This window comes from Engraulis encrasicolus, chromosome 16, assembly GCF_034702125.1.
Source record: "Engraulis encrasicolus isolate BLACKSEA-1 chromosome 16, IST_EnEncr_1.0, whole genome shotgun sequence".
Classification (NCBI taxonomy): domain Eukaryota; kingdom Metazoa; phylum Chordata; class Actinopteri; order Clupeiformes; family Engraulidae; genus Engraulis; species Engraulis encrasicolus.
This window is the reverse complement of record NC_085872.1, coordinates 48,421,296-48,430,753: the sequence shown is the minus strand read 5'-3', so window position 1 is coordinate 48,430,753 and position 9,458 is coordinate 48,421,296. Positions and strand designations below refer to the sequence as shown.

The following is a 9,458-nucleotide window of genomic DNA, read 5'->3' as shown; positions in this document are numbered from 1 at the left end:
ATCTTGTATCACAACAACAAAGAGGCAGTAGCCTATTAGACAGCAGAGCAGCTGCCACATCAGCCAATTAACATGCATGCTCTTACCCTTGAAATTGCCCAACAAACGATTAAGCTTTAAAATGGATGCAAAGCACTGCAGCAATTTTCACCGTGAATATTTATGACATGCAGTATTATGTGTGTGACACCGGCATATAGGCACCTCATTGTCTGTTACTTTATGTTTCCAATTTCGGATACCTGGATATCTATACCCTCGTGATTATCATTTAGTATAGTCAGCTTCCCGCTAGAGCTGGATAAATTAACAGAGGGAGCTTTGACCTTGCCTCTAACAAAAGCCTATACATATATTTTTTTAATGTGCTCGATAAAAGTGATAAAAGCATATGAGTTGATTCATTTTCAAATGGTGTCTTATATTTCATCACATGGATTAAACATTATTGCAGTAACTGGATCATAAATCTTTCACTGAGCAAGACTGATGCTTATTGTCTCAAATCTGAACCTGTCACCTTGAAAAACTCCCCTGTCGATATTTGACTATAAGGCAGTGGCTGGCGGCAGACTTTGAAGTTGTAAGGCATTCATTGTCTGGCTGTGTAAAACTCAGGCAGGAGATGTATTTTCGATTGGGGCCAAAAGCTGTGAGCTATTTTCACCGTGCTCTGGAGGCTTGTATAGTGTCCTCTGTCTCTTATCGCAGTGCATGCAGGCTGCCACAGCATTGATTTGAATGGCAACTATGGGATTTATCCTCAGCTTTCATCTCTCTCGTGCTTAAACCAGTCTTTAGAGGGTTTCTGGAGGTTCTGTGAGTGCAGTGCAAAGCTCTGAAGCCTGAAGACATTTTTATGCATAACATAACTCTAAGGTAAATAAAATTTATTAAAGGATCAAACACATCTCCTGGGTATTTGCTGTCATTCACATTTATTTCCCCAGACTGTAGACACGGGTGTAAATAATATTGTTCTGGGAAGCCAGATGGATGGCACTAGCTTTTTTACCACACATACTGAGAAGTTCACCACATGTGGATGCAGCCATGTGAAAAAAGAGCTCTCACTGGCTCTCCATGGCACATTATCTAAAAAGTTGTTTTTATTCCGGTGTCAATGGATGTGCAAGCAAACAATTATGGAAAGAAATAATTATCAGTCCATGATGAGTCAATGGGTTTTGTTTTTCGCCTCTACCTGAGGCAAACAATCTACTTTTGTGCCTAGCTGAACAACCACCTGTCACACGGCATAATTAGTCTGCAAAATGGCATGTAGCTCATTGCCTCATAATCGAGTCTTACACTGTGCTTGCTGCATGCAGCGGGAGTAAACAGGAGACTTCAGCTGACACTGAGGCTACACCGTGCAGCATCCTGCGAGCCCGAGAGACCTTATAAAACAGGGAAGCAGGAAGTCTCATCTCTTGCACATTCACACACTGAAATGCAGATCACAGCATTCCTTTTGACCTGGTATTCACTGGCAATTACACTATCTTCCCCCCTGTCAGCCAGAGACATACAAGTATTCTGTGTTGGTCATGTATTTCGATGATCCCTGTACTTTTTTTCTTCCTTTCACATGTTTAGTTGACATCCCGTGGCCCTGCTCCACATGACTATTGCTCACAGCTCAGTGTTTTAACTGCAACTGCAGTCTGGAAACTCCCTTAGAGTGAGAGATTGCCAGGGCATTTCAAGTGGCCTCCAGTCACCAACCAGCAAGAGCGGCAGATGATGAAGTGAAGCATCTGTTAGACGTGTCACTGCAACAAGGTGGCAGTTGTGAGCCCTGGCAGACGCCAGACATACCTAGACAAGCAGCACTGGCCACACTAAAGACATACCAATGTACTGTATATACTAGAGATGTACAGGATCCAAGATCCGGTTCCGGATCCGGCAGGATAATAGGGTTTTTCACAGGATCCGGATCCGGTTCCAGGATCCAGGATCCGGTAGCCGAGGCTTTTCAGTCAAAATAGTTTGAGCCAACGTGATAAAAAGGGCCCACATGTGCGAGTAGGCTATGTGTTTCAACCCTTTCGTACACACTAAAAAATACTGGGTTAAAAATAACCCAAATTGGGTATTCTAATACCCAGTCACTGAGTAACTATTGCACAGCACACATATTGGGTTATTTTTACCCAGTGGATTGGGTTAGTATTTTTAACCCAGCATTGGGTCAATACAACATGCCCAGTAATGGGTAAAATTAACCCAGCCATAGGGTCAGAAATACCCTGCACTGGGTTGCTGAGTTAACCCATTTCACTGGGTTAAAATACTAACCCAATCCAATGGGTAAAAATAACCCAGTATGTGTGCTGTGCAATAGTTACTCAGTAACTGGTTTAATACTGGGTTAAACATGGGTGGAAACTGGGTTATTTGGGAATTGCCTTTTACTTTTCTCCAATTCTTTCAGTTGTTTCCTTTGATTGGCAATCGTCGAGTTCCAAGCAAGCAACTATCATTGAATCTTATGGGACCAGCCAGCGGCTAGTGAATGCCACTGGTCAATGATAATTGCCTGCTTGGAGGTAGAAGTTGCATTGCCAAACTCAGGAAATGGCTGAAAGAACAGGAGAAAAGTAAGGCTCAATTACTCAAGGGGATGTGTAAAAATCTGCCTATTTCCAGAAATGGTTACATATCACTTTAACAATATGCAACACATTTGACCATTTTAAATACTCACTGCTGACCATTGCTCAAATAGAACCAATCTGATCACTATTAATGTTTTAAATAATTTGTATACATTATTGTATACATGTTAACATATGTGATAATTCAATGACATTATACGAAAACACATCAAAGCATAATGAATCAATGGAGAGAGAAATGATTTTCTGGTCAACCTTCCTTTATTACCAGGGATTCACGTTCTTCAATTTGCATCAATTCAAAGCAATATTTGAAATAAAAAAAGTGTCCAGGCATGAAAAGAAAATCTGCAAAGATATTTTACAAAACAAATGACACTTGCTCAAAAATAAACATACAGTAAAAGTCACGAGACATTGCTTCTCTAAATGGTCTATGCAGCACTTTTTATATTGTATTGAGGAAAGGCAGATACAGTGTTGGCATAAGTCTTTGTAAGATAGGATAGCTAAACACATACAGTGTGCAATTATGTGTAGGAATCACCATGTGAAAGAGTTCAAGATGAGGTACACAGCATACTGAAGCTGCCGAGGCTTCCACACTTCATCTTCTAAACATGTTGTTCCTATTTCTCTGAATGAAAAGAAAGACAGGCAACGTAGCATTCAGTTACACATTAAAAGCTATAATCTGAAGACATTGCAGGACACAGGTAGCTATAAAACTCAAAAGAGTTGTGAATCCAATATTCATGCAATGTGTAAAATACAAACATGTAAATGACGTTTCCAGTTCAACCCAATCTGACAAAATATGTAGTAAAAACGAAGGAGATACGCACTCTGTGCTTCTAAATTAACACTCCGGTGCAACCAGAGCAGGACTAAATAATAAGTACAAAGGAAAAAGAATCTGGTGCCACACGGATTTCTATTTTCTGTTATTTATTTTTTCAGTGCAGTAAGACTAACGTTTCGACATGCGTCTTCGTCCTCTGAAGACACATGGCGAGACGTTAGTCTTACTGCACTGAAAATATAAATAACAGAAAATAGACATCCGTGTGGCACCATATTCTTTTTCCTTTGTACAAAATATATAGTAACTTGTAGACCTACTGTCTTTTGGCTTTTTAAGGAAACATGAATGGTACACATATTCAAAAGAGAAACAGAGGCTTACCATTTAGGTTTTCGTTCAGTCACCTACAACCATAGAAAAAAGTAAGAAAAACAAATTACTCATGTTGAAATACATTAGATGAATCTTTCATAAAAGATGCTTGTTGACATGCAAGTGTCCGTCACTGCTCAGACCTTTGTTATTTATGTTAATTTTGAAGTTTTTGATCCAGCACATGAACTTGAGATGTCCAAGCACACCCTCTTTTTTGGACCATGTTCGGGCAGGAGGCAGATGGAGGAGTATAGCTGTTATTCATCCCCCCCATTACTTACCCATGACTGCCAGAAACATGGAGATTATTGGTGTCCCTGAACTGTGTTTTCAATTCAAGTTAATGAACTAAAAATTAACCTTTCATGAACATATGTGGGAGATTATCACTGAACGAAATAAACCTTTTTCCCCGACCCTATACTTGTATGTTAAAAGAATATGACTAATTCATAGTCATGTAAATAAATAGTATACACATATGTGGAAAAAATCTGAGACCACTTGAAAATGTTCAGTTTTTCTGATTTTACTATGTATATGTAAAGGAGGTCAACTATCAAAGTGTGAGGTGGAATGTGACGGAGGTCATCTTGCACCTGTTCACCCCCCTCGGGGATCGAACCTGCACCCTCGTCAACTACAACGGTTCGGCAGTGGGAGACACAGTACGATACCGCTGGGCCAAGAGACTAGTCTCTCGGCCCAACGGCACGAGACTGTATGAGGCTATCAGAGGGAGATTTACCAATGTTCCACGCCAACTCTGTGCTAGTTAGCCTCCGTTACACTCTCCCCCTTAAACCTCACTCCCATCCGGGTCACGGCACCACTGTGACGGAGGTCATCTTGTTCACCCCCCTCGGGGATCGAACCTGCATCCTAGTCAACTACAACGGTTCGGCAATGGGAGACACAGTACGATACCGCTGGGCCAAGAGACTAGTCTCTCGGCCCAACGGCACGAGACTGTATGAGGCTATCGGAGGGAGGTTTACCAACGTTCCACGCCAACTCTGTGCTAGTTAGCCTCCGTTACAGGAACGTTAGTAAAAACCTCTCTCCCAAAGCCTCAATACAGTGCGGTAACTGTGGGGTAGCTGACCGGTCCTTTAGCTCAGCAGTCTTGTATTGTGCCTCCCATTGCCAAACCAGATGCGTTGATGAGGTGGCCGGTTCGCGGCCTGAGGAAAGTGAACCGTGCAGGAACACCTCGGTCATAGATAGGTGTGTGTTTGAGTAAAACAAACATTGCTATTTCATTCTATGAACTGGCAAATACATTTTCTCCAAATTTCTAAAGAAAATATTGTCATTTTTTCCACGGCTGTATATTGAAGTATCCAGATACTCACTCTGTCTACAAAGCCTCCGGGACAAGTGCTGCAGAGCGAAACAGATTTTGGTCACCTTAGAAATAAGGAAATATGAGAGAGAGAGAGAGAGAGAGAGAGAGAGAGAGAGAGAGAGAGTTAGCGAGTGTTGCTCAAGGTATTGCTGAATGTTACTTTCTGCTCTATAAAGGAAACGGACATTAATTACATGGGCCTGAAGGCTAAGCAAATGCTTTATCAATATCATGCAGTATCCCAACTGTGCTGGTGCTTTAATATTTTCTTAATAGCAAGAAGTTAGAGATGGAGGTGTTCTGTTAAGTTCCAATCTACATTCCTAATAAATACATGCATGTGATCATTATTTTGGCTTTATGGGGTATGGCTACATTAATGGCAGGCAACACATATTGAGAAGCAGCAATACTAACCTTGCTGAAAGAATGAGTCTCCGTTTTCTTTCAGTCACTTCCAGTCTAGGACAAAAAAGGCAACACATTAGAAATAATTTCCAAGCAGCACCTCGTCATAGATAGGTGTGTGTTTGAGTAAAACAAACATTGCTATTTCATTCTATAAACTGGCAAATACATTTTCTCCAAATTTCTAAAGAAAATATTGTCTTTTTCCATGGCTGTATATTGAAGTATCCAGATACTCACTCTGTCTACAAAACCTCCAGGACAAGTGCTGCAGAGTGAAACAGATGTCGGTCACCTTAGAAATAAGTACATGAGAGAGAGAGAGAGAGAGAGAGAGAGAGAGAGAGAGAGAGAGAGAGAGAGAGAGAGAGAGAGAGAGCGAGAGCGAGAGAGAGTTAGCAAGTGCTGCTCAAGGTATTACTGAATGTTACTTCCTGTTCTATAAAGGAAACGGGCATTAATTACATGGGCCTGAAGGCTAAGCAAATGCTTTATCAATATCATGCAGTATCCCAACTGTGCTGGTGCTTTAATCTCTTCTTTATACATGGGTTCTAAAATGTGTTTATAACCTGACTGCGCAAAGCTAACTGTGCACAACTCAACCTCTGATTGTTGGAAAGCGCTGTCGGTCAAAAACTTAGCTCACGTGGTTGGCTGCCAGTGTCTTGCCCCTCTTCATAACATCATATTGATAAACACTCAGAACCCATGTATAGCAAGAAGCTAGAGATTGAGGTGTTAAGTTCCAATCTACAATCATAATAAGTGCATGCATGTGATCATTGTTTTGGCTTTATGGGGTATGGCTACAATAATGGCAGGCTACACATATTGAGAAGCAGCAATACTAACCTTGCTGAAAGAATGCATCTGTGTTGTCTTTCAGTCACTTCCAGTCTAGGACAAAAAAGGCAACACATAAGAAATAATTTCTTTCCAAGCAATGCCTTGGTTTGGCAGCATCTATATATCAAATCACACAGAAACAAATATCTTTAGCCAGTTGAAAGTGTCAGTGTTGATGTGGAGAGGTGACCATTGCATATCTGCATTAGAACTAGTTATCTGCAGTTAATTTGTTCGGGCTTCTGACAATGTGGACAGTTATTCCCCTATTAAACATAATGCAGAAAGTCTCGTGCTGGAACTGTTAGTGAGTGACTGACGTGGCTTTAAAAGAGGCCTAATTCAAAACAATTGCATTTATGGCATCCTCTGAAGCGTCTGGTGAATAATGCTACAATATACAATGTTTGCACATACCTTAGCACAGACGAGCCCTATCTCGCGCCAGTCGTAAAGTCTTCACGAAAAAAATGTGGGAAATTCTGGGGGAAATTCTGGGGGAAATTCTAGGCAGAATGTACAAGGACGTGGTGAATTCACGATATTGCCCGTGTTTCGTGGTTGATTTACGGTTTCAGTCTCGTGGTTGATTTACGATATGCATTGAAAACTACGTGGTTGATTTACGATATGCATGCGTTGGCATTTGCGTTGGCATTTTTGCACAGGGGCGGGGACGGCCGCGACAGAACCAGAACCAGGGAACGGCAGCTTTTGTGATATGCACCGGAATTCTCATCCGCCTTGTACAGGGTACAGTAACTACGTGGTTATGGCCTGCAGCCTGTCAGTCGAGTTTGAGCTACAGAGAATTGACCAATCACTGTTCGTTTTGCGACAGAGATTTGCCAGGCAGCTACAGAGATTTGACCAATCGCGTTTCGAGTTGCGACAGAGATTTCAGTGGCACTCCGCGTCAGTTGAGCCCTATCTCGCGCCAGTCGTAAAGTCTTCACGAAAAAAATGTGGGAAATTCTGGGGGAAATTCTGGGGGAAATTCTAGGCAGAATGTACAAGGACGTGGTGAATTCACGATATTGCCCGTGTTTCGTGGTTGATTTACGGTTTCAGTCTCGTGGTTGATTTACGATATGCATTGAAAACTACGTGGTTGATTTACGATATGCATGCGTTGGCATTTGCGTTGGCATTTTTGCACAGGGGCGGGGACGGCCGCGACAGAACCAGAACCAGGGAACGGCAGCTTTTGTGATATGCACCGGAATTCTCATCCGCCTTGTACAGGGTACAGTAACTACGTGGTTATGGCCTGCAGCCTGTCAGTCGAGTTTGAGCTACAGAGAATTGACCAATCACTGTTCGTTTTGCGACAGAGATTTGCCAGGCAGCTACAGAGAATTGACCAATCACTGTTCGAGTTGCGACAGAGATTTCAGTGGCACTCCGCGTCAGTTACGGGCCGACGAAACGACAACACAAGCGGGACTTTTCAAAAGTACTGGATGGATTTTACTGCAGCTATCACTCAATTGACGGTAAGCTTTCGATGTAAATGCTTAAATATACATCTCGTTTGCTTTACAACTTGACTTTCAGTCGGAGAGCAAACATTTAACCACCTCGGGACAACCAACTAGCTCATCTGGCTAATATTTTAGCTTCAAGCTAACGGAACTCACTTCGTAATTTTCTGTTTATTTCAGACGTTGTGTTTATTTGTCACACTGTACAGTACTAAGTTATGGGCAGACAACGTGTAGGTAAGATGCACAGACGGACATAACGTGATCAGCTTACAAAGGATCCGGACGCCAGTGCGGTCTCTGGTTAACCTGGTGATTAATAATACAGTTAGTGCATACTCAAAACTGTTCGGGTGAAGCATAAAGCATAGTAAAGCATGCACAAGCAATAACGAGACACACATATTCAGAGGGATAGCCTCAGTAGGCTATGCTGGGATGGTCCAGACCGACGTCACATAGTTCTATCCCATCCCAAACTCGACCCCAGACGCACAGGCGGCCGGGTGACAGAGCAGCGCAGCAACAAGAAAACACCCGTAAAGCTCCAGTGAGCAGAGCATACATCAGGATGCCCTTGATAAAATAATTGCCTACGCGCTAGCCACAAACGATTAGCCAGTGCTACTCACCGGCTAGAGGTAGCCCACTAGACGTCGCCGGACTAGAGGAGCAGACAAGCCGCGAGGGGAAATAATTTTACAAAGTGCCTTGACAAGTTGTAGAATTTACTGCGGAGGCACTCTCCCCGTGAGCTCACTAAGTTTGGCGTTTCCTACCAGCACTAAACCAAGCTATCTGCAACTAACTGACAGCCAGCTGCACGTAATCGCTAAACAATGTCAAGTTGCAGCAGAATGTTATTACGAACGTCAAAATGAAAGGCTTCGGTTTAGTTATAGTATTAATGTCCCATCACCCGACACCCCTAGTTGTCTCTCATTCAGACACGGGCTGCAAACAAATCTAACAAGTACAACACAACGGCAGGGGATGTTAAGAATAAAATACTTCACTTTCTGCTTCAATTGCTACAGTTAGAGCATGCTAGCTAGACTCATATCTAACTAGAGCTAGCTTGCTGATACTGTATTCTAGCTAGTTTTTTGTAAGCTTGAAAGCTGCTGCTAGCCTCGCCCACAGCTCGGCCACCGTTTCCACCGTGTTTTATAAATGAAAAAGAGAAGTCAGATGTTTACTGCAATTAGGCTACATGTAACTAGGATAGGAAGTAATCGAATAATATCTGACGCTACCTATTAGGTCAACGTAGCGTGTTTGAACGTGCTAATCACTTCGAGACCGTGGTGGTTAAAATCTTGTGATAATGAGAAACACTGTCTAAATGGTGGCGCCTTGTCCATTTTACCCTTATATCAAGTTTACTACTTAGACAGCACACATATTAGTTTAATTCATTACAAACCTTTCCTTGTTGTTGAAGGTTTCCTCAGTTCAGTTGACTTCCAGGAAAAAGTCCGTTGGCTGGCTCTGATTTCAAATGTTATGATAAACCCAGTGATTGGGTATAATAACTCATCAATGGTTAGCATAACCCAGTATAT

At 42.2% G+C, this 9,458-nt stretch overlaps 1 long non-coding RNA gene across 2 annotated transcripts; it reads right to left on the bottom strand.

Moving 5' to 3' along the window:
• Positions 1–2,226: 2,226 nt before the first annotated feature.
• Positions 2,227–6,802, bottom strand: LOC134465879 (uncharacterized). Of its 2 annotated transcripts, XR_010038202.1 has the most exons (6): positions 6,416–6,802; positions 5,801–5,828; positions 5,570–5,614; positions 5,160–5,214; positions 3,811–3,833; positions 2,227–3,261 (listed from the first exon to the last, which is right to left on the bottom strand). It is a non-coding gene; the product is annotated as an uncharacterized LOC134465879 (long non-coding RNA). The 2 variants fall into 2 exon arrangements; XR_010038201.1 differs by lacking the exon at positions 6,416–6,802 and having other exon boundaries at positions 5,801–5,846.
• Positions 6,803–9,458: the final 2,656 nt, after the last annotated feature.